Raw genomic sequence first — 25410 nt, 5'->3', positions numbered from 1 at the left:
TCTTAGCTCTTCGTTCCATGTTTCATTGTCCCGCCTGGGTGCTCCACGCTACCTTTTTAAGCCGGTTCCTTCCGGGAAACCACGTTTGGCCACTCATGATTTTGACCATATATGGTTGAGTTTGGGCGTGGAGAGGGCGGAACACGGGGCGCGTGCGCGTACGCTCTCTTCCCCGCCAGTCTCGGATTTCGTGGCGTACGACATGTTTGATAGATCCGAAAAGCGTGTAAATATTCTCGTCGTACGCTACATTTCGCATTTTCCGCGTTTTCGTCGTACGCCCTCTTTTACACCTGAATTTACACGCTCTTTGATAAATGAGGCCCCAGATCAATAGCCATTTTTCTAGCTGCTAACCAGGGGCATTTACAAAGTCCTTAATATTATATTAACCCCCAAACATTATAAAGATACACGCTACCTAACAGGCCGTATCCTCGAATTTGCATTAGGCCAATTTGGGAAAAGTACGATAAAAGTATAACGACGACACGTCTCCCCCGCGACAGAGGAAAAGCACCCTGCAGCCGGCCACGCAGGCTTGGAGGCTTGGGCTATTAGACTTATAGCTTTCAGCCAGCTACGAACAGTATAGACCTAGTTAGTCAAATAATTGCAACTGTGGGTCTTACCAGAAGACAGATCATTTGCGCTGTGAAACCGACATAAAATCCGCATTGTTCACCAGTCTAACGTTATTTATCTTAGTAGGTGTCCAACAAAGCCAGTTGAACACTGAAACGTTACTGTTCTGGGAACATCTGTCAGTTGTGGTGATATAAAGGAATTGAGTGGAATACCACCGCAATAACTGATTATTAGTCAGATCAATTCAATCATTAGGGCCCGAGCACACTGGCGGTGCGAGGCCCTATTGTATTTCGAAGGATTATTCTCCTTCTCCTTCTCCTTCTCCTTCTCCTTCTCCTTCTTCTTCCAAAACAAATGCCTTTTTGGCGGCCTAAACATCGATGAAAACGGATGAAACTTTGCAGATACGTCAGTCCCGGTGAAAAATTTGATAATTCATGGGTGACGGAAATGGGCGTGGCAAAACGGCTCAAGAGCGCCCCCTGGAAAGTTTCAAATGGCGAGCCCCACCTTTCAGTTTGATCGGTGAAAAATTTGATAATTCATGGGTGACGGAAATGGGCGTGGCAAAACGGCTCAAGAGCGCCCCCTGGAAAGTTTCAAATGGCGAGCCCCACCTTTCAGTTTGATGTAGGCGAACGAAATTCGGAGGGCATATGTATTTCATCGAGCCACACTAAAATGTCTCTTAGAGCTGTACCCAACATGCAACAGGAAGGCCGCCATTTTGCTTTTAATGTGCCATTTTGTCCTTGTTTTGACCATTTCCATGCCTCGTATTTCAACGAACTCCTCCTACAGATTTCATCCGATCAACTTCATACTCGGTCAGCTTCATCTTAAGCCCTTTGTGATCAAAAGTTATCAAGAAAATTGAGTTTTCACCAAACACCCTTGCCGTGGCGCCCCGCCAAAGTTTGACATTTCGCCATAAAACACGATGTCCTCATAACTTCTCCATACATTATCCGATTTGTCCGATATATCTCACGCTTCATGACGGTTCTGTCCTGAACACATCTATGTGTCAGTATTGCGTCATACTTATAGCGCCACCTATTGGTGAAACAGGAAGTCCTCATAACTCCTCCATACATTATCCAATTTGTCCGATATAGCTCACGCTTCATGACGGTTCTGTCCTGAACACATCTATGTGTCAGTATTGCGTCATACGTATAGCGCCACCTATTGGTGAAACAGGAAGTCCCCATAACTCCTCCATACATTATCGGATTTGTCCGATATATCTCACGCTTCATGACGGTTCTGTCCTGAACACATCTATGTGTCAGTATTGCATCATACTTATAGCGCCACCTATTGGTGAAACAGGAAGTCCTCATAACTCCTCCATACATTATCCGATTTGTCCGATTTATCTCACGCTTCATGACGGTTCTGTCCTGAACACATCTATGTGTCAGTATTGCGTCATACTTATAGCGCCACCTATTGGTGAAACAGGAAGTCCTCATAACTCCTGCATACATCATCCGATTTGCACCAAATTGCTGACGCTTCATGAAGGTCACCTTCTGAACACATCTATGCGTCGGTATTGAGTAACACTTACAGCGCCACCTACTGGTGAAACAGGAAGTACTCATAACTCCTACATACATTATCCGATTTACTCCAAATTGCTCATGCTTGATGAAGGTCGCATCTTGAACACATCTGTAGGTCAGTATTGCGTCATACTTACAGCGCCACCTACTGCTTACAGGAAGTCCTCATAACTCCTACATACTTTGTCCGATTTACACAACATTTCTCACGCTTCATCAAGGTACTGTCCTGAACACATCTATGCGTCGGTATTGAGTCACGCTTAGAGCGCCACCTACTGGTGACAGGAAGTTTCTGTCAGTACTGGACACCGAAATAGCACACCCTTTAACGGCGCCACACCCCGACCCGCGTGGGGTGCGAGGGCCCGCTCACTGCTGCTCGCAGCACTAGTTATAGCTTGTTTCATATACAAAGGCAACACAATGTGCGCTTTACAGAAAGGGGGAGAGGATGTAGCCTACATGTAGCCTACTTATCCTACCCCGAATTATGTGGGAGACTGCATGCGTTTGGAGAGATAGCGGGCCGTGCACCACGACTCCGTGAGCGCAGCGGTCAAGGGGTATAGCCTACTCCGGAGTCTGGAGACTAACAGGTCATGCAGTCAATAGATCTCGTTTTGAATGTTATTGTAATGCCCTCTGGTTCTAATAGAATATATCTACTGGAGCTGTTTAATCCCAAAATGCGCAATGCTTCCTGAAGTTGGGTCGGATCGAGGTGCTGGGATGATCAACATTATGTGGAGCAGATGCCACAGTGATGATAAGGTTTACACAACTTTCAGAATGTTTTGCAGAATTACAATTATTTAGAGTTGTAAATTATGAAAGGAACATAACTTGACTTAATATCTTCACCTCCACCCACCCTGAAATGTAGTCATAATTTTAGCACAATAGCCTCTATATGCGCATCACAACGCTGCAATACAAGACCTTAGGACAAACGATTCAGTACACAGCAGGTGTGTTTGATCAAGTTCAAATGTGAGAATAAATAAATGACAAAAACCCGCACGGGTACTGTAGGACTACGTCTTTATTTTCCGAGGTAATTGTTGCGCATACAACATGACATTAAATTAAGACATAGGCTACTTTCTCATAAAACAGGGTGGTGTTGTAACATTTATAATATCATTAGGTGACATTGGCTGCAACCTGTCCTCCAGGACCTGCACACCTCCAGAGCCCTGAAGGGACCTGGACCTCCCGAGTCCCAGTATTGGAAATGTAGTGATCTGGCTACAAGAAAAGGGGACAAATTATAAAAGCGATTAGTAATAGCATCGATATTTTGCATATGCAAAACAGCATAAATTACAACAATAGGCTATTTATCAGTAAGTCTAAATTATATCGAATTAAGTTTGAGCGAGAGATAATCGGGAGATTCTTGTGGAGACAAACTGACTTATATCCACCTTTGACTTCGTAACTTTGCCTATTGTATTGGCCTATACAACAAAGCACGCTCACAACAGTTCTGGTAGGCTATCGCTTCGGAAACCTTACAGCACAGTTTGCACCTGGTGCAAGTAGATTTGATGCCAGGGAAGAGTACAGTATGGTGCGCTGTGTTTCTGCCATTGCACTGGAGGGCTAACGTTACCAAAAGCAAATGCATTGAGAGCTAACGTTAGCATGCTAGGATAATTAACACAGCTAGCTGACATTCCAAACATTAGGCTAGCTAACGTCAACATGCTGGATAAAGACAGATAGCTAGCTGGATCAGACAGCTTTTTAAAAACTGTTGCCAATTACAGCTAACGTTATGGTTCGTTTATCTAACATTAGCTAGGTTGGCTACTAATCAGACACGATCATGGTAAAAACTTCCCAATTTGTATGACAACCACAAATACAATTAGGCCTATAAAATGTACAAATTATATTAAAATAAGAGGTGGTCATCATTGAGACTGCAACTATTCAATTGTTCTCAAGATGAGAAAAGGTTCAGAACTACCTTACCGTGTTCGATAGATGGTGAAACGGCGCAGACAGGTTTCAGTTGGAGGCGGGTGCAGGGGAGTGGAGGAGGGTTTTTCAAACTTTAGGGTGACGTCAACAATGGGAAAAACGTCACGAATTCGGAGTATTTTTACCCCGAGTCAAATTGGACTGAAAATGTTACGCTTCCAGTTTCTCAAAAACGACAAAACGGATATATTTAATGTTTTTATTGTGTTTCTTCAATGTCCTATTGTGCAAATAGCACATTCAAACTCAAAAAAAGTGAAAATCACCATGTTAATCCTTTAAAGGGGAGGTGATTGGATGAGTAGTGGCAGCAGGTGAGCCGCGCCCTTGGAGCTCGTTAGCGGAACCGTGTTCAGGTGTGCGGGGGTGATTACGTCGGAGGGCGCGCAGAGCGCGCGCTGAAGTGGAAGGCCGTGGCGTGCGCGCTGCGGGAACGGTGGTGGGAGCTGGAGAGCGCCCAGGCGGAGGCGGAGCCGTAACAAATAATCAATAATCAATTTAGAAATTACACATTTACAAGTTACAAATTTACAAATTACACAATAAGTACCATTTCTATACAGTAAAAATACAATGTAAGATAAGACAGATACCAGTCTGGATGAATGAGCACTTCTATGAGAGTTTAGTAACTCAAAGGTTAAATAGCAAGTAATCTGATTACTTCCCCCCACACACACACCCACACACTTACACGCCCATCAGTAAAAAACAGTGGCAGGTTGTTCATCTTAACACAGATCCTAACCGACGGCTTTCTGACTTTTACGACTCTTAAAGGAGGCGAGAGGCTGGTTGCTGGGGCGAGGAGCGGAGTTGAGAGTTGAATTGGTTGAACTCACTCCTGCCCACCTGCGCCATCCAATTGCCAGCTTTTCAATGGCATACCAGAGGGCCCAAGATGGAGTCCAGCTTGGAGCAAGTGAGGGTGACAGCAATCCGGACAAACACCACCTGTTACACAGGCAAAACATGTCCTTTAACCTTTAAACATCTTGTTGGAGTTCTAGGTGAGTGTGCATGTCTTCACTATGTGACCTGCCCCTCCTGCCCCTCCTTAGGTTACGGGGTTTGTACATTAAAAATCTTAGTTTAGATTTCAAAGAACACGCTGAGTGGTTGGTCAAGCTGGTTTCAAACAAAGACAATAAGTTTATTCTATGTTACGATTTGCAATTCGGACTCAAGCACAGGAAGTGAATCCAGGCAAGAGTGAGTGACTGGGGAACGAAAGCGATAGTTTATAACTTGAAAAAGGAAGTGACATAGTTTCAGGATGAAGAGGACAGGGAAGTGATGTCACACAGGAACAATTTGTAGTTTTAACAGACTGATTCTAGAGGAACGAACTACAAAGTTAGAACAACAGTCAAGTAGGAAAACAAAACACTTTGGTAACAGTCAAGTAGGAAAACACTTTGGTAAGACTTGAATTTCATTCACAGGTTACGGGGGTTGAAGGGGAGGAGAGGGAACAGGGGCGCCAATCTGGACACCTGAGATGACCCACCTTGTTGTTCAGTTCTCTCTGCTCTGACTCAGGGAGCTACAGCTTTGCACCTCAGCAGTCAGTTGGGTTGCTATTGTCCTCCCTCCCCCCGGACGACCCGGGAAGACTCATCCATTATGTCCTCCCTCCCCCCAGACAACCCGGGAAGACTCATCCATCATGAGTCAACCAGAGCAGGTTAGCTGCTACTGCACGGCTGAGGAGAGACTCAGCTGTACCTCCACAGAGAGAGAGAGAGAGATACAGAAATAGAGTGAAAGAGCAAGTGAGAGGGGAAGGTAAAGAGAGGGAGAGAGATAGAGAGAGAGAGAGAGAGGAGGAGAACAAGTAGGACCGGTCTCTCCTGGGATCTCATTATTTCATTAACTGGGATGGAAACAGACTTTGTTTTGACTATTAGATGTTTTTTTTTCTCTTCCTCCACTTCCTGTTCTGTTTTTATCTTCTCAGAGAAACAAAGGGAAATATTTGACATTGTTCTCTATTCTGAGGGAACAATCGATAGAAACAAGTGGAGCTGTGGGGAGAGGTGGCAGTTTGGAGGTTAGGGTGGGGAGAGCACTTCACATGGAGGAGGGGAGAGTGAGAGGGAGGAAGGGGGGAGAGAGGGGGAGAAATAAAGTGTTGCTGGTTTTTAAAGGTCACACTGTTTCCTCTGGAGGCTGACAAAGTTTCTGACTTGTGACTGCCAGAGCTGGACAGGTTTTCACCATCCTCTATTGCTGCGTTCTCCCTCTCTCCTCCCATGCTAGAACCCTTCTCACCTCTCCTCTCTTTCTCTGTCTCTCTCCATCTCTCTCTCTCTCTCTCTCTCTCTCCCCCCCACTCCTTGTGTAATCCATGTAATGTAATTATTCCAGTCTGAGTGTCTCTGGCCAGGTGAGTTATCATACAATATTAGCCTGGTTTGTCTCAACGCCAGACCCATGAGAGTTATTTCCCTGAAACACTACGAATGTTACTGCATGCTGCAGATCTCTGGGTCTGGGACACTTCATGCACAAATCTCACATCCTGGCACTCTCAGGCACTCCCACCCAGTCTGGCCCGCCCATCCAACCTTGGCTAGCGTCTCTCATTTGCTGCTACGACTTGTCACTCTTTCAATTTTGACCTCTAGACCCGCCCTCAGAACACCAGCTTGGGTGGCAAAGTGGCACAGACTCTATTATGTAGTATGCGGAGCGCAGCGATTCAACATATTTGAGTCTGGAGAGAGACTAGCGCCTGGTCAGATATAATGGACGAGCCTCAGGGCCAGCTCTAGGGCTTAGAGTTAAGCCTGTCGTATATTTGCTTTTAACTGGGTGCACGTGTCCACCGCGCGTCTTCTGCCTTCCTCGGCTGTGGCTGTCTGTGCAGGACATCAGAAGTTAACGCATTGCAAAATATGCGCTTATCTTCACGTACGTGTTGCTAAATTGCAAGTACACCATACCGCAGAACACACACCTCACACACTCTCATAATGTTAACATGCTAGTCTTGGGAGACCACCCACCCAAACTAACTGACTCTCATAATGTTAACATGCTAGTCTTGGGAGACCACCCACCCAAACTAACTGACTCTCATAATGTTAACATGCTAGTCTTGGGAGACCACCCACCCAAACTGACTCTCATAATGTTAACATGCTAGTCTTGGGAGACCACCCACCCAAACTGACCTAACACTCCTTCTTTCACTTTCCCTGCTACTTGTAATACTTTTCCAATCTCTCAATCCTTCCTTCTCTCTCTACTTTCTTTCTGTTCTTCCTTCCACCGAGACTCTTTTCTTCATTCCCCATCTGTTCTTCGTCTTTCTATTCCTCCTCTCCTCCCATACTCCAGCCTTCCATGTCGTCAGGTCCCCTTCTAGAATATACTTCAGCTGAATCATTAGAAGCTTCTAGAACAACAGGAACACAGGAAGCGTCATAACAACCGGAACACCAGAAGCTTCTAGATCCACAGGAACACCAGAAGCTTCATAACAACAGGAACGCTGGAAGCTCCTAGAACAACAGAAACACTGGAAGCTTCTAGAACAACAGAAACACCGGAAGCTTCTAGAACAGCAGGAACACCAGAAGCTTCTAGAACAACAGGAACACCAGAAGCTTCTAGAACAAAAGGAACACCGGAAACTTCATAAAAACAGGAACACCAGAAGCTTCTAGGACTGCATGAACACTAAGTTGTAAGAAGTAAGGGGTGTTTTTGTTCTCTATATGGATGCTATATTCAATTAGAGGTGTAAACATTTAAAACAGGAAGTGTGATTCTCTGCCTGTCTTATTCGGTAGCTCGTTGAGAAACTCAAGGAGAGATGTAAATGAGGTGACCGTTTCTGCACTAGAGTAATTACACCTCAAGGGCTGGTATTATCTACTTTATTCACTAATAATTAAAATATCATGGATTCATGGGGCTAGTTAAACATTCTCATGGTGTTTCTGAAATGAAATCTCTGCAGTTATGGTTGTGATTGTATTATATTATAGTTACAGTCCTGCATCACTGTCTGGTTCACTGCAGTGCCATATGCAACACATCCACATCCCTCTGAATGACTACTCTAGGATAAAGAGACCTCCGCAGGCTCCGGATTAAAGGTAACTGTGTATTTGAGGCGTCCAGAGGAGGGTAGATGGTCGGCAGATAATTCAGACAGGACTGCTGCTTATGTCAAGAAGTCAGGTCAAGTGTTCATACAAGCAAATGTAACCGTGCTTTATAGAATGAAAGATACAATGATTTAAAAACAATGAAAAATGAAAAATAGAAAATAATTTAAAAACACAGTATATTGTAAAAACAGACAATACATGTCTAAAGAAAAAAAAGTTTAAAATCAAGAAGATTTAAATGTAATAGGCCTACAACTAAAAAGTTTTTTTTTTAAATGTATGCATGTGTGTGTGTGTGCTCGTCTAGCCCTGATATGAGCATGTTAACAAGTGCGAGCGTGCTGCTGCGGTTGTTCAGTATAATCTGCGGTGGTTGTGGTGATGCTGGCAGCCTTCAGAACATGTCTCCCTGCCTCTACTTCCAGAGGTTTGATTAAATAAACCATCTCTCTCTCTCTGACAACTTGCCCAGCCTGTTTCTCAAAACAAGTGTTTTCTAAACAGAGCATGGAGGGCAGACGTACCAGCAAGCCAGAGAAGAGAGAGAAAGAGAGGGAGAGAGATGATGAGGGTGTGTGTGAGAAAAAGAGGGAGAGTGAGAGAGGGAGGGAGAGAGATTTTGTGTGTGTGTGTGTGTGTGTGTGTGTGTGCGTGAGAGAAAGAGACAGAAAGAGAGAGAGAGAGGGAGGGAGATATATGGTTCCTCCCCACTGATAAATGACCCTACCCCGCCCTGGTAGCAGCCCACCTCATCAGCGAGTGTCAGGTTGTTTGGGTTCAGCTGAGCTTCTTAATGACCGGAGCAAGCTGCTGACGGAGCTGGGCTGGAGAGCTACATTATTCATGAGGATAAACTATTGTACGATGGACCGCTGGAGATTCCTCAATCATCAAGCCAGAGAACTCTTTGACCTTTCCGGCATGATCTCCTATTATAGACACGTGCACACACACACACATGCACCTGCACGGACACACACAAGGCTCGATACACATTAGAACTTCATCTACAGGGAGTTTACCACACACCAACACCAACATCTACTATTAGACCAAGAGGACATATATATTTTCCAGTTAATGTAGGCATGGTAACTGGACAATAAGAAAGTATTTTGAGGTGTCTAGGTCTTGCGACCCAAGAGCTATTGAAATTTGTAAGATTAGAATATTCATGTAAAATAGTGTGAGATGAAAATGGACAAAGAAAGCGTGTGTGTCATGTAGGCATGGTAACTGGAGAATAAGGAAGTATTTTGTTATGCCTTCGAGTCACAGAGCAAGCTGCCTCTAACGCCTCTTCACCTACCTTCAACTGATCTGGAAGTGCCTTCCTGCCACCTGGTGGTTGAGACCAGTACAGCTTGAATGTCCACAGAGCTCTGGACAGAATGTTCTAGTGTTCAGTGAGAGAGGGGAGAGAGATGTTCAGTGACTATGTGTTACATGTAGGGTTGCAAAATTCCAAGAATATTCAAAGTTGGAAACTTCCCATGGGAATTAACGGGAATTCATGGGAATTAACTGGGAATTTTGGGATTATTTATACCAACTGTCATAAGCAGACATGCAGGCACACATTTCTAATAACAATTTAAAAAATGACATGTTTTGCTTAATCTATTTGTGAGTAGAACTAAATGGATTCTACAGCTCTACAGCTGCAGTGTGCAGGATGCTAGGGATTACCTGTGCATGTGATGGATGAATGCACTGCACATGTGATGGATGAATGCACAGTACAATTTTCATTAAATCAGGCTGTTTTAACCAAGATCATGCTGCAAGATCTAGAATTGCATTTTATGTTTTTTCTCCAACTAGGCTACATTTGAGTTCCCTTAATTATAGGGGTCTGCGGTGGTGTCGTGGTCTAATCCATCGTGGTGGTCTCGCCAGATCCGAGTATGGCCGGGTCCCAGAGGGAGTGGCCTATTGGGCTGCCGCTCCCCGAGGGTGGTTAGTTTAATCTCGGCTGGAGAGTTCGTCACACAACAGCAACCCTGTCTGGTGTTGGAATTACGGGTGTGAGCTGAGATAGTCAAGGAGTTGTCTCTCCCTTTCACATTGCTGACCGGCTGGGTTGTGTGACGAATCCTCAACAGTTAGTAAGGGGTAACTGGACACTAAGTCAGGGTCAATTTGCTACCAAATTGGATGAAAACGGGATAAAATCCTAAAATAAGTATACAAAATAAAATAAATTACACAACGGTTAGTTCTTGTTCTTGATTCTGATGGAACGGCTGGAAGCCGTGTTAAAATACTTTGTAACACACACCTGGGTCCGCATATCATTCCATTTTCAGTATTAATGCGCCTCCCATTTGATCCAATGCATTGTATTTGTTTGTCGTGATGAATGACGAGCCGTGGGCACGGAGACCATCTACACAAACCACTGTCTGTGAAGCCCCATTGTGCAAAAGCTAGCCAATGCTGGTTAAGAGGCAAGGGAAATTATGTCAGTTACGGGACATGAATGTGAATCATCCCTGCAGTCTTACTGGAGCCTGAATTTTAATGACAGAAGAAGCTGGAGCGATATACTTTCAGGCTATGCGCGGAAACGCACCTTGGACACAACACCTGAACCAGCGAAGAGGGGTGCTAGTATAGACCACGTTGCAGCAACGTAACAATATATATATACGTGTATACAACGTTGCAGCAATATACATCGAAATCATCACGGAAATCACAACGTTGCACGTTGTAGACAAGTTGGACCTGCACGTTGCAGCAACTTATGTGCAGATACCGCGTTTGCGTTGCATGCACGTTTAACTTGACGTTGAGTGGACCATACAAAAGTCTAAATTGCACGTTTCTGCAACATTGCTGCAACCTGATTGTGTTAGTAGGGTATGACTGAGCATTACTTCGCCAAGTAGGCTACCATTACAGGCGATGTTCAGATTAATGTAAATAATTATCCATCCATCCATCCATCTTCATCCGCTTATCCGGATGTCCATACATCCCTTTCCCTAGCAGCATCAACCAGCTCTGCCTGGGGAATCTTTAGCCGCTCCCAGGCCAGTGCGGCCTGGTGGCGGTAGTCCCGCCACCTGGTCCTGGGTCTACCCCGTGGCCTCCTCCCAGCTGGACACGCCTGGAACACCTCCCTAGGGATAATAATTATAATCACAACAATGTATAAAGACTGCATTAGCCTGTAGCCTGCCTACTGTAGCCTGTTGCTTGTATTCTAGCCTGTAAATAATTATATAATCACAACAATGTAGCCTGCCTAACTGCTTGACTCCAACGCCTCTGTTGCTTGGCAATCCTTTTGTTAGAGGAACTATTTTGCTCGGTGGAATTGAGTGAATGATGCTTCGTTTTGAATACATTTTAATATTTTATATTGCTGTGTGTTTATTTTACACTAATAGCTGTAGTAACCGCTTCGCATCATGCCTAACAACGCCCCCTAGCTGTTATAAAATCACTATAACACACGACCTCTCGTGGTTTATTGCTTAAATAAAAAAAATATTGAAAAAAAGCTGTTATAGGCTACAAAAAAGGTCAAAATTTCCTAAATTCCCGAGCTTAACTTCCCATGGAAAATTTCCGGAAAGTTTCCAGAGATTTTGTGGAAATGTTCCGCCCCTCTGCAACCCTAGTTACATGGCCATGACTCGTCTACTGTCTCTGTTCATCAGCCTGCTTTCAGAATACTGCAAGAGGGAATCCTTTCACTGTAGGAGTGTCTTAACCATGACTCTGTATCAAACTGTCCCTTTCTAAACGATCTCTTCACTTCACAAGTGACACAAGACTAGACAGAGGGCACACATCACACCAGTCGTATAATCACTACACTGGTTACCTGTCAGTTTTAGAAGAGACTTCAATATAATTTTACTTGTCTTGTAAGTCATCTACAACCACTAGCCAGGACCTAGAGACACAGAGAGGCAGCTTCCAGCCTGCTAGTCAATCCTTTGTATACATCTTTGGTGTATATCCTTTTACGCATGTACTTTTATTCATGTATATCTAGATGTTTGTTGCTTAGCGACTGGCATGGTCTGGTGAAAATGTGTGTTGCTTATGTGGCTCTGCGTGCTACCAACTCTGTTCTGGCTCCCTTCTCCCAAGTGCCTCTCACTCCTTTTCTAACCAGGGGCCTCATTTATCAAAGAGCGTGTAAATTCCGGTGTAAAAGAGGGCGTACGACGAAAACGCGGAAAATGCGAAATCGAGCGTACGACGAGAATATTTACACGCTTTTCGGATCTATCAAAAAGGTTGTACGCCCTTTTCTGCACGAGAAATCCGAGACTGGCGGGGAAGAGAGCGTACGCGCACGCGCCCCGTGTTCCGCCCTCGCCACGCCCTAATCCAACCATATATGGTCAAAACCATGAGTGGCCAAACGTGGTTTCCCGGAAGGAACCGGCTTAAAAAGGTAGCGTGGAGCACCCAGGCGGGACAATGAAACATGGAACGAAGAGCTAAGAAGAGGAACTTCTCGGAGACGGAGGTGCATGTGCTAGTTGGTGAGGTCCACGCGAGGAAGGCAATCCTCTTCGGAAGGTATTAATAGCCTACCTTTGTCTGTTTGCTCCTACAGCTTAGTAGCCTACTTTAGCTACGTTTTGTGCATCTAGGATTTGGCATACACGGACATACTGTAACATGTGGCTGTGAGGAAAGCAAACATTCTGTGGTAGGCTATGATTAAATTAGGACCAAATACAGGGAACAATAACGCAGATGACCACTTCATAATGTTAGAACACATTAAACATTTTCCCCTCTGGGAAATTAAGACTCATCTAAATCACCCGGTAAATCACAGCATTTATTTGACTGCCAACAGAAAAACATATCAAATGAATATGGCTGCACAATGAAATGTTTAATGCATAATCAAGTTCACAGACAAACTCAAAGAAAATGATTGAAATTGTTTCTCCAGACTCTGATGTGGGGTCGGACTCAGAGGAGGGGGAGTCTGCAGTGGTCCTTGACCTGACGGTCGTGCCCCCGTGAGTTGTAGCCTCCACCTCCAGCGCCACGACCTCCACCTTCTTATCAGCTTTGAATATATATCTTGGCAAACATAACACGGGATGATGTACAAGGAGGGGACAGATACCTAGTGAAAGTACTATTGGTTGCTAGTAAAAAGACAATAACGAGGGCTTGGTATAAGGTGGAACGCCCAACCAAGGAGCAGTGGCTGGGTGTTGTGGAGGAGATGTATGTTAGGGAGAGGTTCACGCATGCATTGAGGATGCAGGAAGGAAAGTTTGAAGGGGGATGGGAAAAATGGATGGATTATAGAAGGAAGTGTGATGATACCACTAATATTAAAATTGTCATATTTGAGTAAGAAAAAAAAGCTGCATGGATGGATGTACCCATAAGCTGTTATTGTAGGTTTTTATGTTTTATTGTATTGTCGTTGTATGGATGGAAAATGCTAATAAAGATTAAAAGTAAATAAGACAAAGAATATGTATCTTGGCTATGGACACACCAACAAGCCAGCCGTCACGCGCAGCGCCTGCCTCCAGTCTAGCCCCTACCCTGCTGTGCGCCAGGATGAATGAGTCATGCGTGGAGCCAGGCCACCGTGCCACTACACTTGTGATGAGCATGTCACATATGATTTGGGTATTTCTAGTGTGCACATTTTAGCGATTCACATAGACGTATTCATTCACTGATGGTGCCCTTATGTGGGTGCAGTCGCCATCGCCGTCACCTCTTTGGAGTTCTATCTCGGCCAGTAGGCCGAGTAGCGCCGGATTCATTTAGGCTCGCATTACGCACAGGAGGACTGTCATTTATATGCTTACCAAAGAGCAAACAGGTCCACATGATCACATATTAATGACAATCTAATTGGTCAATTATTGCCGTTTGATGGAGTGCCTGCATTAGGTGTGTGACATATAGCGCGGAAAGGTTTTGGACAGCGCATAGGTTCAGTTTGGGGAACAAATCCATATCGGACCATGAATGAGCCGGTTAGAGGACACGTCTAATCTTGCATTGCGATATATGTTGGTGCTGAATTGGGCTATTAGCCTACATGATTGTGCGTTCATGAACTGTCGCTCTTATTCTCTCCGTCAAACATAGTAATTCACCGACGCACCACCTGCGTCGCCAGTTCCCCCTGTGTTCAAAGAGGGCGTAGAACACCGTGTAAATCGGTACGACAACTTGAGAGGTGTCCTACAAAAGCGCGGAGAAAGGCGACTAAATTTCCGCCCTTTCGGCTTGATAAATCGCAATGTGGGGGGGGCAAATGGCGTACGCCTGAAATCGCGAAAAAGACCGTGTAAAAGAAGGCGTACCTCAATGATAAATGAGGCCCCAGGTCACCTGCAGACCACCCTGGGTCCAGTAGACTAACCAGGTCACCTGCAGACCACCCTGGGTCCAGTAGACTAACCAGGTCACCTGCAGACCACCCTGGGTCCAGTAGACTAACCAGGTCTCCTGCAGGGCACCCTGGGTCCAGTAGACTAACCAGGTCACCTGCAGACCACCCTGGGTCCAGTAGACTAACCAGGTCTCCTGCAGACCACCCTGGGTCCAGTAGAAACCCCCTGACCAGACCCCCCTGGGTCCAGTAGAGACCCCCCTGACCAGACCACCCTGGGTCCAGTAGAGATCCCCCTGACCAGACCACCCTGGGTCCAGTAGAGACCCCCCTGACCAGACCACCCTGGGTCCAGTAGAGACCCCCCTGACCAGACCACCCTGGGTCCAGTAGAAACCCCCTGACCAGACCACCCTGGGTCCAATAGAGACCCCCTGACCACTGTAAAGGCCCAGTGCAGCTACTAACCCTGTGCTCCTCTCTCCTCCCTAGTGTCTCCCCTCTTGTACTATACCCAGGTCCCAGAAAGTCCTCCCTTTCCTGGTCAAGGTCCTCCTGAGGCCCCCATGGCTCCCTGAGAGGCTCTCTTCCATCCGCATGTCCAGCTCCATCCCACTTTTTATTTTTATTGGCTCTCTGATTTTTGTTGCCCCACTTCTGCTTAGCTTTACCTAGTTAACTCGATATTCTTTAAGAGCCTGTCTGCTAAGTGCTTATTGTGCTTTATTATATGATACACTTAAATATCATATTATGGACTACAGGGATAGCTAACACATACTGTAATGAGGAAAGAGAGGGGGAGAGGAGAGAGAGGGGGGGAGGAGAGAGAGCGGTTAGGAGAGAGAGGGGAGAGAAAAGGGGAGAGGAGAGAGAGGGGGAGAGGAGAGAGATGGGGGGGAGGAGAGAGAGGGGGAGAGAAAAGGGGAGAGGAGAGAGAGGGGGGGAGGAGAGAGAGGGGGAGAGAAAAGGGGAGAAGAGAGAGAGGGGGGGAGGAGAGAGAGGGAGAGAGGAGAGAGAGGGAGAGTAGAGAAGAGAGAGAGAGGTGTGAGGAGTGGTGGGAGCTGTGCTCTCTGAGGCCCTGGAGAGGTGATGGCAGCTTTCACAGCTGAGGTGTTTTAAATCCAATTGAGGTGCGTGAGCTGGCGCCCGGGGCTCCGGAGCTCATCAGACGGCCGTGGCGGTAAACAGAAGGATGCGTCTCCAGGAGAAACACATCTCCCCCTCTCAGAGACCCCGCGGCGCGCTGGCGTAACCACAGGGTTAGTGTCAGACAAATGAAGAAAGTGGAGAGTGTGAAGACTGACAATGGGGTGGGATAAACACTTAAACAGACGATAGGAGCAGAGAGAAAGAGAGAGAGAGAGAGAGAAGGTTGCAAGATAGAGAGAAGATAGAGGGAGAGAGAGAGAAGATAAGAGAGAGAAAGAAGGTGGAAGATAGTGGGAGAGGGAAGAAATGAGAGGGAGAAACAGAAGATAGGAACAGGCTGTAATTGACTGTAACCTGTGATGATGTCAGTAGATAGGGAGTCAGGGAGAAGGACAGGATAATTAAACACACACACACACACATATACCCACACAGACACACTCACATACACACACACACACACAACCATATATACACACAGACCCACACACAGAGACACACATACACAGACGCACTCACACTCTCTCTCCCTGGTCTGTGCTCTTCTCTGTGCTCTCTCTCTCTCTCTCTCTCTCTCTCCCATTCTCTCCCTGGTCTGTGCTCTTCTCTGTGCTCTCTCTCTCTCCCTGGTCTGTGCTCTTCTCTGTGCTCTCTCTCTCTCTCTCTCTCTCTCTCTCTCTCTCTCTCTCTCTCTCTGGTCTGTGGTCTTCTCTGTGCTCTCTCTCTCTCTCCCCCGGTCTTCAGATCTCCCAGTAGACAGACTGCCTTCCCAGGGGCAGTCTTCCCAACTGCTCCGCGCTGCCGTCTGCAGCCTGGAGGGCTCTCTACCAGAGGGGCCCCGATCACAGATCACTGCCTCTCCCAGAGGGGCCCCGATCAAAGATCACTGCCTCTACCAGAGGAGCCCTGATCAAAGATCACTGCCTCTACCAGAGGGGCCCCGATCAAAGATCACTGCCTCTACCAGAGGAGCCCTGATCAAAGATCACTGCCTCTACCAGAGGGGCCCCGATCAAAGATCACTGCCTCTCCCAGAGGGGCTCCGATCAAAGATCACTGCCTCTACCAGAGGGGCCCCGATCAAAGATCACTGCCTCTACCAGAGGGGCCCCGATCAAAGATCACTGCCTCTGCCAGAGGGGCCCCGATCACAGATCACTTCCTCTCCCAGAGGGGCCCCGATCACAGATCACTTCTTCTCCCAGAGGGGCCCCGATCACAGATCACTTCCTCTCCCAGAGGGGCCCCGATCACAGATCACTTCCTCTCCCAGAGGGGCCCCGATCACAGATCACTTCTTCTCCCAGAGGGGCCCCGATCACAGATCACTTCCTCTCCCAGAGGGGCCCCGATCAAAGATCACTGCCTCTCCCAGAGGGGCCCCGATCAAAGATCACCTCACGACCAAGAGCTCTTAGCCCAGCCTGGGCTCTGCACAGAGGCTGACAACCAAGGGCAGACAGACACCATCGCATTTGTCTCAATATATTTCAAGGAATACTATTTCTCTAAATGTTTAGCTTGAAGTGTGCGCTCTGACTATGAGATCCCAACCACTGAGATTTAGCCTCAGGTCGCTCTCCCACTGCTTAATAGCACTTGGTGATACTCGTTATCCAATAGGGTTCAGGCTTATTAGCCTCTACTGTGATGGATCAGTCTGATTTAAATTCAGATTTAGATTTCACTTCCCGACAAGAACAACAACAATACTACTACTAATAATAATAATAACAGTAATACATAGCAACATAAAGACAGAGGCAAGGATCGTCAGAGAAGTCTTGCATGCCTCCTCAGGATCATCTGCCTGTAGTGGCGTCCAGATAGATTCATGATGCTTCATGTTCCTTGGACACAGATTAAACCTACATGTAGAGTATTAACCATCAGTGAAATGTACCCATAGAACGGGCTTCTCGCTTCCAGACTGAGCTTAACGTGTGTCTAGGAAACCTGCCTTGTACCCGGGCTAGTGAAATCTCATCACTTAATCATCATCAATAATCAATAGGTTTGCAAAATTCCAGGAATATGAATAGGAATTAACAGAAATAAACTGGAAATGTATGGGAATTCACTGGACTAAATTCAGTTTTCCAGTTTATTCCCGTTAATTCCCATTAATTCATGTTAATTCCCATGGCAAGATTGTGAATATCCCTGTAATTTTGCAACCCTAATAATCAATAATCAATAATCAGTAGATTCAGGGCGTTCCTGAAGGAGGAGGGTGTGCTGTCAGAAGGACAGAGCGACCAGGGTGTAGTGTTCTCTGCTCTCTGCGTCCAGCAGAAGCCCCCTGGTGGGGCAACTATGAATAGTGACACACAGCTGCAGTACTGGATCCCATAGAAAACAGAATCGTTCAAGCCAGCAGATGCACAAGGATTCTAGATTCCCGCAGAGCTCAGTGGGGGAGGGAGGGAGCGTGGCGCCTGCTGGAGACAGCACCTATGAGGTTGGACCCAAAAGCAGGATGCAGGAGGCAGGCGAAAACGGGTTATGCCACGTTCCAGATAGTATTTTGAGCCCGTAAGTTACGACTTCAAGTCACGACTCACGACTTCATAGCGTTCCAGGCAAACTGTCTGAATGCGTGGCATTCTGGATAAATGTAAACAAGCCGATATGGTAAAAGCTTGAGATTTGGCACATTGTCAGAGCTGCCAAGCTAAACATTGTATGCCTAATTTCGCTATACTAAGAAATCGTACGTTACATTTTATTTATTGACATCATCGACTTTTCGCCGTTTGCATGGTCACGTTCAGGTTTACCTTAATGTTAGCTAGCTAGCACTAGCTATCTCTTGTCAACATATTTGGGCATCATTACATACACATAGCAGATTGTAGTGCATAATCGTTTGTATTATTTTGATTACAACGTACAAATTTACTTTACGTTGCCCTAAAGTTATCTTTGTCGCCATACCCATGGGGGCTGCCATCTTTCTTAGAGGGCTGTGTGACGTCAGAGAGCACAACTGGGAGTACATCGATCTGGTACGAGTTCACGGGTGGGATGTTACGGGTTTGACTGCCATTCCAGTGCATTTTCACGTGTAGAAGGTCGGAAAAACACGAGTTACGGGTTGCCTGGAACGCGCCATTAGTACACAGGACAAACAACAAAATGATGCTAACGAGAGGAACGAGGTGCAGGTGGGGATTAACATAACGAGACACGGGTGCAGACGATCACACAGGAGAGCAGACAGTGAACGGTTAAATGAAACGACAAAAGCACAAACACCAGGGCTGGGAAGACACCAGGAGAACCAGGCAGAGCGTGACACTCACACGGGCTGAGGGGACGGGGACTAGGACTGGTGCCGGGGGACTGGCACTGGGACCAGAGCTAGGACTGGAGTTAGGTCTGACTGGGACTGGAGAGACAAGGACTGGAGCTGGACTGGAGGGGGACTGGAGCTGGACTGGATCAAGGTGCTATGGATGAAATTCTTACTTGGTTTTAGGTAGATTTCAAAAACACGCTGAGTGGTCGGTCAAACTGGCTTCAAACAAAGACAATAGGTTTATTCTGATGTTACGTTTTGCAAAGCGGACTCTGAACGGAGATGTGTTTCCCACACACAGAGTGGTGAATGGTATGAGGGAGTGTAATCTTATAACGTGGGAAAGGAAGTGACGTGCAGTCAGGGACAAACGGTACAGGGAAGTGATGTCACAGAGCAAATGGTGTTTTTAAACAGACTGATTCTATGGGAACGGATAAGAAAGAAGTTTCACAGAGATTGTAAAACAATAAACATATTGTTTAGGAACCGACTGGCAAAGCGTTGCTCTAGCACGCTGTGCGCATGCGTGCTGGAGCAAGTGGGGAAGCTATTTCGTTTCTAAAGATCATATTACAGAGGCATGTGAAAACCACAACAAGCCCTCGCTCTATGGAAGCACAACTAGCGATTCATAAAGACAGATTGATGAAAACAACTGTTTCGCGGCAGAAAATAGATTTTTTAGAAGCTGCATTCTCAGTGCCCCGTCTGCCGCCATTACATGGATATACTTGGCTCGCGCTGGATTTTAAATTTCTTCTACAGGCCTCCGAATTACACCATAGTTATCTCGGTAAGTCAAACGTCTTATAATATGCTGTAAATAAGGTCCAGGTTGTCAAAAACAAGCATTCTCCTTTAAGGAGTTACACGCAGTCTTGAGGACCTCTGATTTATCACTAAGCCAGTCCAAATTTAAATCACCAAATAAGACCATTTCCATATTGTCGAAGCTAGATAAGACATCAGTTAAATTTGATATGGTTTCTCTAGTTGCGGAAGGAGGTCTATAGCAGCCAATGATCATGAATGGAGTATTCGCAATCCTAACCTGAAGGGCCAGAAGCTCATATTGTTTAGGAACCGACTGGCAAAGTAGAACAGAAACATTAAACTTAGTTGATGCATATATACTAACCCTAACCCAACACCACCTGCCTTCCTTTTCTATCACACGAAACACATTATAACCATCAATATGCAAGACATCATCAAAGACAGAAGATTTCAGCCACGTTTCAGAGATCACAAATATGTCAGGTTTAGTCACCATAAACCAAGTTTTCATGAAGTCTAATTTAGGAAAGAGACTTCTTGCATTCATGTGTAAAAAGCCAATCCCATGCCTTTTTGCCATCTCAGATTGTGTTGAGAGATGATGTGAATGTGAAGTATCTGTTGGAGATAGTACCTGTTGGAGTCTGGGAGAGAGAGAGTGTGTGTTAATGTTTGTATGCTTATGTCTGTTTGTGTCAATGTGTGTGTGTGTCTGTGTCTGCCAGGACGACATCCTCTCTCTTTCTCTCTCCCCCTCTCTCTCACGATCTCCTTCTCCCTCTCTCTCTTCTCTCCCTCTCTCTCTCTCAGGTTGCTGATTACTATGGACTTCCCCTCCCATCCATATCCCATAGAGTCTAATCCTATGAGCCTGGTCTCCCTCCCCTCTCTGCATTATTGAGCCTCTTACTAAGGAGGCTCTTACCGTCTGAATAAAACATGATACTGGGATAAATACTGCAGCGCCAAGAAACGGCAGCTTCCTTGCTAGAGAGAAACTCAGGCTGTGTTCGGAATCGCTCCCTCGTTCCCTCACTCCCTATTCCCTATATAGGGTTCACTTTGTAGTGAACTACCTAGGGAATGTTTTAAGGAGTATTCGGACACTACACCGAACGTCACAAAAATGCGTCGGTCATTCGTGTGATGCAAGCGGATGCGCCCTCGTGTAAACAAAAAAGTCTAACAGGGAGCATTCACGCTGCAGGTTGAGATGTAGGCTAGGTAGTATCGGATTTGCTTTTGTGTGTTCATTTTGAATGTTTAATCCCAAATAAAGTGTTGAAATTTAAATTCTAATCATGTGCATGTGTGGTTTTTCTACTTTGGTCCTGTGTTAATTGCAAGATGTAACGTTGGCTATAGCCGCGCTACCTAGCTAGCTATGAAGCGCACGATCAAGTAACATGTTTACAAACATTACATGTTTACGATTTAGCTCCGCAAGCTAGAGTTCCTTCAGTTTATACCATGGATGTATTAATAGAACTGGATACAGTCACTCCATTCACTGACCGCTATCAACAATGAAGCCCTATTGAACCACGCCATCTTGGCAAATTTGTAGTCATTTGACCACTTCCGGTGACTTTTGTACTTGCGCAGTTGTGCTTTTCTGGCCTTCCGGTGACTTTTGTACTTGCGCAGTTGTGCTTTTCTGTCCCACGTCCACGGTCAACGTTGGCGTTGACCGCTTCTAGCTATCGAATGGCCGACTGGTGTAAGATGGATAGCCTAACGTTAGAGAGATAAATGTAGGCTATGGTTATGTTAATAAAGCTAACAATGATGTTGTAACATGCATGCAGCACTGCCGATCTGAACGATTGATTCATTATTACCATGGATCGGTATTGGGATTGATCAAGGGCGAATGTGAAATAGCAGCCACGAACTCAGCGGGTTATCCGAGATGCGGTAGCAGCGGCCAAAGCTCCTGCTGGCGGGGAGTGAAGCTTTTCAACTCGCCGGTCACTGGCTCCCTGGAGGAATTTAGCCTGGCTGCAATAACGTTATCGCGAACGGAATGAATACCATCTACTAGCAAACAAAACATGTTCAGTTATATTTAACCTGTTAAAACTAAGATGCCTGGATGAAAAAATAATTTCTCCAATGGATATATTTGACAAAAACAGGTTAAAATGCAAGCCGGTTTTCATTGCTAAATCAAAGCGGGGAGAGCCGGGAACGTGCGTGGACGCGCGTCGGACAGAAAAGCACAACTGCGCAAGTACAAAAGTCACCGGAAATAGCAAAATGACTACAAATCTAGCCAAGATGGCGCGGTTCAATAGGCCTTCACTTTAGATTTCGAATCCTGGGGGCTTGGTTTATACACGAAAGTTGCCGCCGCCATCCTCCGTTCACAGCCCTCTTCGCGAGACAACTCAACTGCATTGCATTGTGGTATACCGGAGAAAATGTAGGGTACATGCACTGTACCCTGGAAATCAAGGTGACTTGTGGGTAATAAATAGTGGACTATATAGGGAAACGACATTTCCGTGGAGAATTCGGACACTCCAAATAAAATGGCTGACGCCCTATATAGTGCACTATATAGTGAATAGGGAGCGATTCCGAACACAGCTTCAAACTGTGTGTGTGTGTGTGTGTGCGTGTCAGGTGTATGGGCAACATGCTGTTCTTATGATTTTGAGGTAGTGAGTGACCGCTACGTATAAACTGATAGAGGGGTGATAGATGGTTGGTAGAGTGGTGTGATAGAGGGGTGATAGATGGTTGGTAGAGTGGTGTGATAGAGGGGTGATAGATGGTTGGTAGAGGGGTGATAGAGTGGTGTGATAGAGAATAGTGGTGATTTGGTAGGCTTGTCAGAACAATTACCACAGGGGTCAGTATGTCGAAGCACTGAGAGACGTTCTGGGAGAGCTCTTGTAGGGAGCGGTGTTGATAATCCCAGGTGCGCCTGATGGTGATGGACTGCACCTGGTGAGGTACACTGCTCGTCTCCGCAGGGCGCGGCGCACGCGCACCGATGTCTCCGGCGCGTCAGAGCTGGGAGGGGGGAGCGGCTCATGCGCGCCGATGAAGCAGCGGGAGATGGAGAACGCTGAACCACAACACTTTTGGCAATATAGTGTATCTCTCTCTGAGCAGGGCTGGTATCTCATCTCATCTGACAGCTGAGGTGTCCAGGAAACACTTTGATCTCTCTTCTCCTCCACTTCACTCTGCTTCGTACTGCTTCAATACAGCTCAGATACTCAGCTAAATGTCCTCTCTTCTCTTCTTTCTCCTCTTCTCTCCTCCTCTTTCCTCCTCTCCTATTCTCTCTCCTCAGCTCTCCATCCTGCTCAAGAAACCCTCAGAGGTCTGACACACACCACAAAAAATAACTAAATTTCCCCCTTAATAAGTGTGTGTGTGTTCGTGTGTCTGTGTGTGTGTGTGAGCGGCCAGTGCTCTGAGGGGAGCAGGGCACAGATTTACAGAGCAGCTATTGGATGGGAGGAAGGAATGCTGACACGCCAGGTTAGGGGTCTCCCCGGCCGGATGGCAGGGACTAAGCTGCAGTAAATCCTCCTCCGTGTTTAAAAGCTTTTTCTTCCGTCTTGATGTCCCCGTCTCGGTCCTGGCACTACAGATGTCCCTGTCTCTGTCCTCCCTTCGCCTGACGGAATCGCTGAGTCAGGCCGCCTCCTGCAGGAGATCCATCACGTGGCTGCCCGTCTCCTGGGCTCTCTGATCCATGGCTCCGGGGCCCCCAGGGGCCTGGAGGATCAGTCTTCAGCCTCAGGATAACCCTGCTCTCCTCTCCTCTCTGGCTTGCTTTCTCTCACTCTTTCCCTCTCAGACTCTGTCCTTCTTTCTCACTTTCTCCCCCTCCCTCTCTTTTTCTCTCTCTCCGTCTTCCCCCGTCTGTCTCCCACTGCTGTTCATGTTATATCTGTTTAGTTCAGTCTCTTCTGTTCTCTGGTGTGAGTTTCTCAGCTGAACTTATGCCCCCCAGACAGAGAGAGAGAGAGGAGCAGAGGAGAAGGAGAGGAGAGGAAACAAGAGGAGATGAGATGAGGAGAGGAAAGGACAGAAGAGAGAGGAGAGGAGTGAGACTAGAGGGAAGGAGAAGAGAGGAGAAGAGAAGAGGAGAGGTATGCTTCTGAGCAGTTGAACATGGGCCAGCCTTTCATTAGAAACCCTAGCCTAATGTCTGAGATAGAACTCTGACAGGACCGCTGGCAGTCAGTCAGCATCGACTTCCCAGAGAGAGGGAGGGAGAGAAAGAGAGAGAGAGGGAGGGAGGGAGAGAGAGAGAAAGGGAAAGAGAGAGGGAGGGAGAGAGAGAGAGAGAGAGAGGGAAAGAGAGAGGGAGGGAGAGAGAGAGGGAAAGAGAGGGAGGGAGGGAGGGAAGGAGAGAACAATAAATGTGGAATGTGAGAAAAGGAGAGAATGAGCGTGTGAGATCTCCAGTGTGTGATTGAGCTGATTGGTCGGACAGCTCCTCACTCATCATGTCTCAGAGGCACAGCAATACTGCTCTCTCTGTCAGCGGGAGACAAACCGTCTCTGAGGACTGGCCTCATCGGGAAGTGTGTGTGTGTGTGTGTGTGTGTGTTTTAGGGCAGGGGATCAGCTGGGATGACTGGTGGCTGCAATTGTTCAAGGGCAAGACTACATAATTCTTTAAATAAATAAATAAAATACCCCTGTGTAAAAACTCTGAGAACCTTTTTTGGTCCACATTGAACCTTTTCATCAGGTTTTAGCTAAAACCGTTTTAAACAGGGTAAAAAATACTAATTCTACTACAAAGGCTTGTCAAAGTGTAGAGCGACATAAACTAGTGAGGATGCAGGAGACCTTGGACATGGCTCTACCCTCCTCTGGGTGGTGGGGAAGGACCGCCATTACAGCCACAATGACTCCATGGATTACATCACTGGACACGTTGGAGAAAAGCTGAGGGCTGAGAGCTGGGGGCTGAGGCCGGGGGCTGGGGGCTGAGGCTGGGGGACGTGTTAATTGGGCCATTCTGAATGTTTTTATAATCGATGCAAGCAAAGGCTTCCTCCCCGCTGCTCAGCTGATCTCATTAGGACTGCTGCTGTGACGAGGACATAGATTTCCATCAAACCGTGTGTGTGTGTGTGTGTGTGCTTGAGTGTGTGCATGCATGCAAACATGTGTGTCTCCCTGTGTGTGTGTGTGTGTGTGTGTGTGTGTGTGTGCAGGCAGAGATCAAATATGTGTGTATGATTGCAGAGCTGTTATCGCAGGCAGATGAGGACCAAAGAGCTGGACAGCTTGTCTGACTCAGATTCAGCTCTCTAGAATCTTTTCACATCGATCACACAACCAGAGAATGTCAGCTGCAGTGCACCCTGGGAGTGAATTGACTGTGTGGGTCGATGCCTCGCCCATACATGCAGCGGACCACATGGGGGTTTTATACATGAACCACTAAAGCACAAGTCTGCAGCACAACCTCCATTATGATGCTCACTAAAGCCTTGTATACACTAGAAGACTTTCACAATATTAACAGATTATGAAATGACTGTGAGTATACACTAGACGACTGGC

This window comes from Borostomias antarcticus (assembly GCF_949987555.1).
Source record: "Borostomias antarcticus genome assembly, chromosome: 16".
In the NCBI taxonomy this organism is placed as follows: Eukaryota; Metazoa; Chordata; class Actinopteri; order Stomiiformes; family Stomiidae; genus Borostomias; species Borostomias antarcticus.
This window is presented reverse-complemented; position numbering follows the sequence as displayed.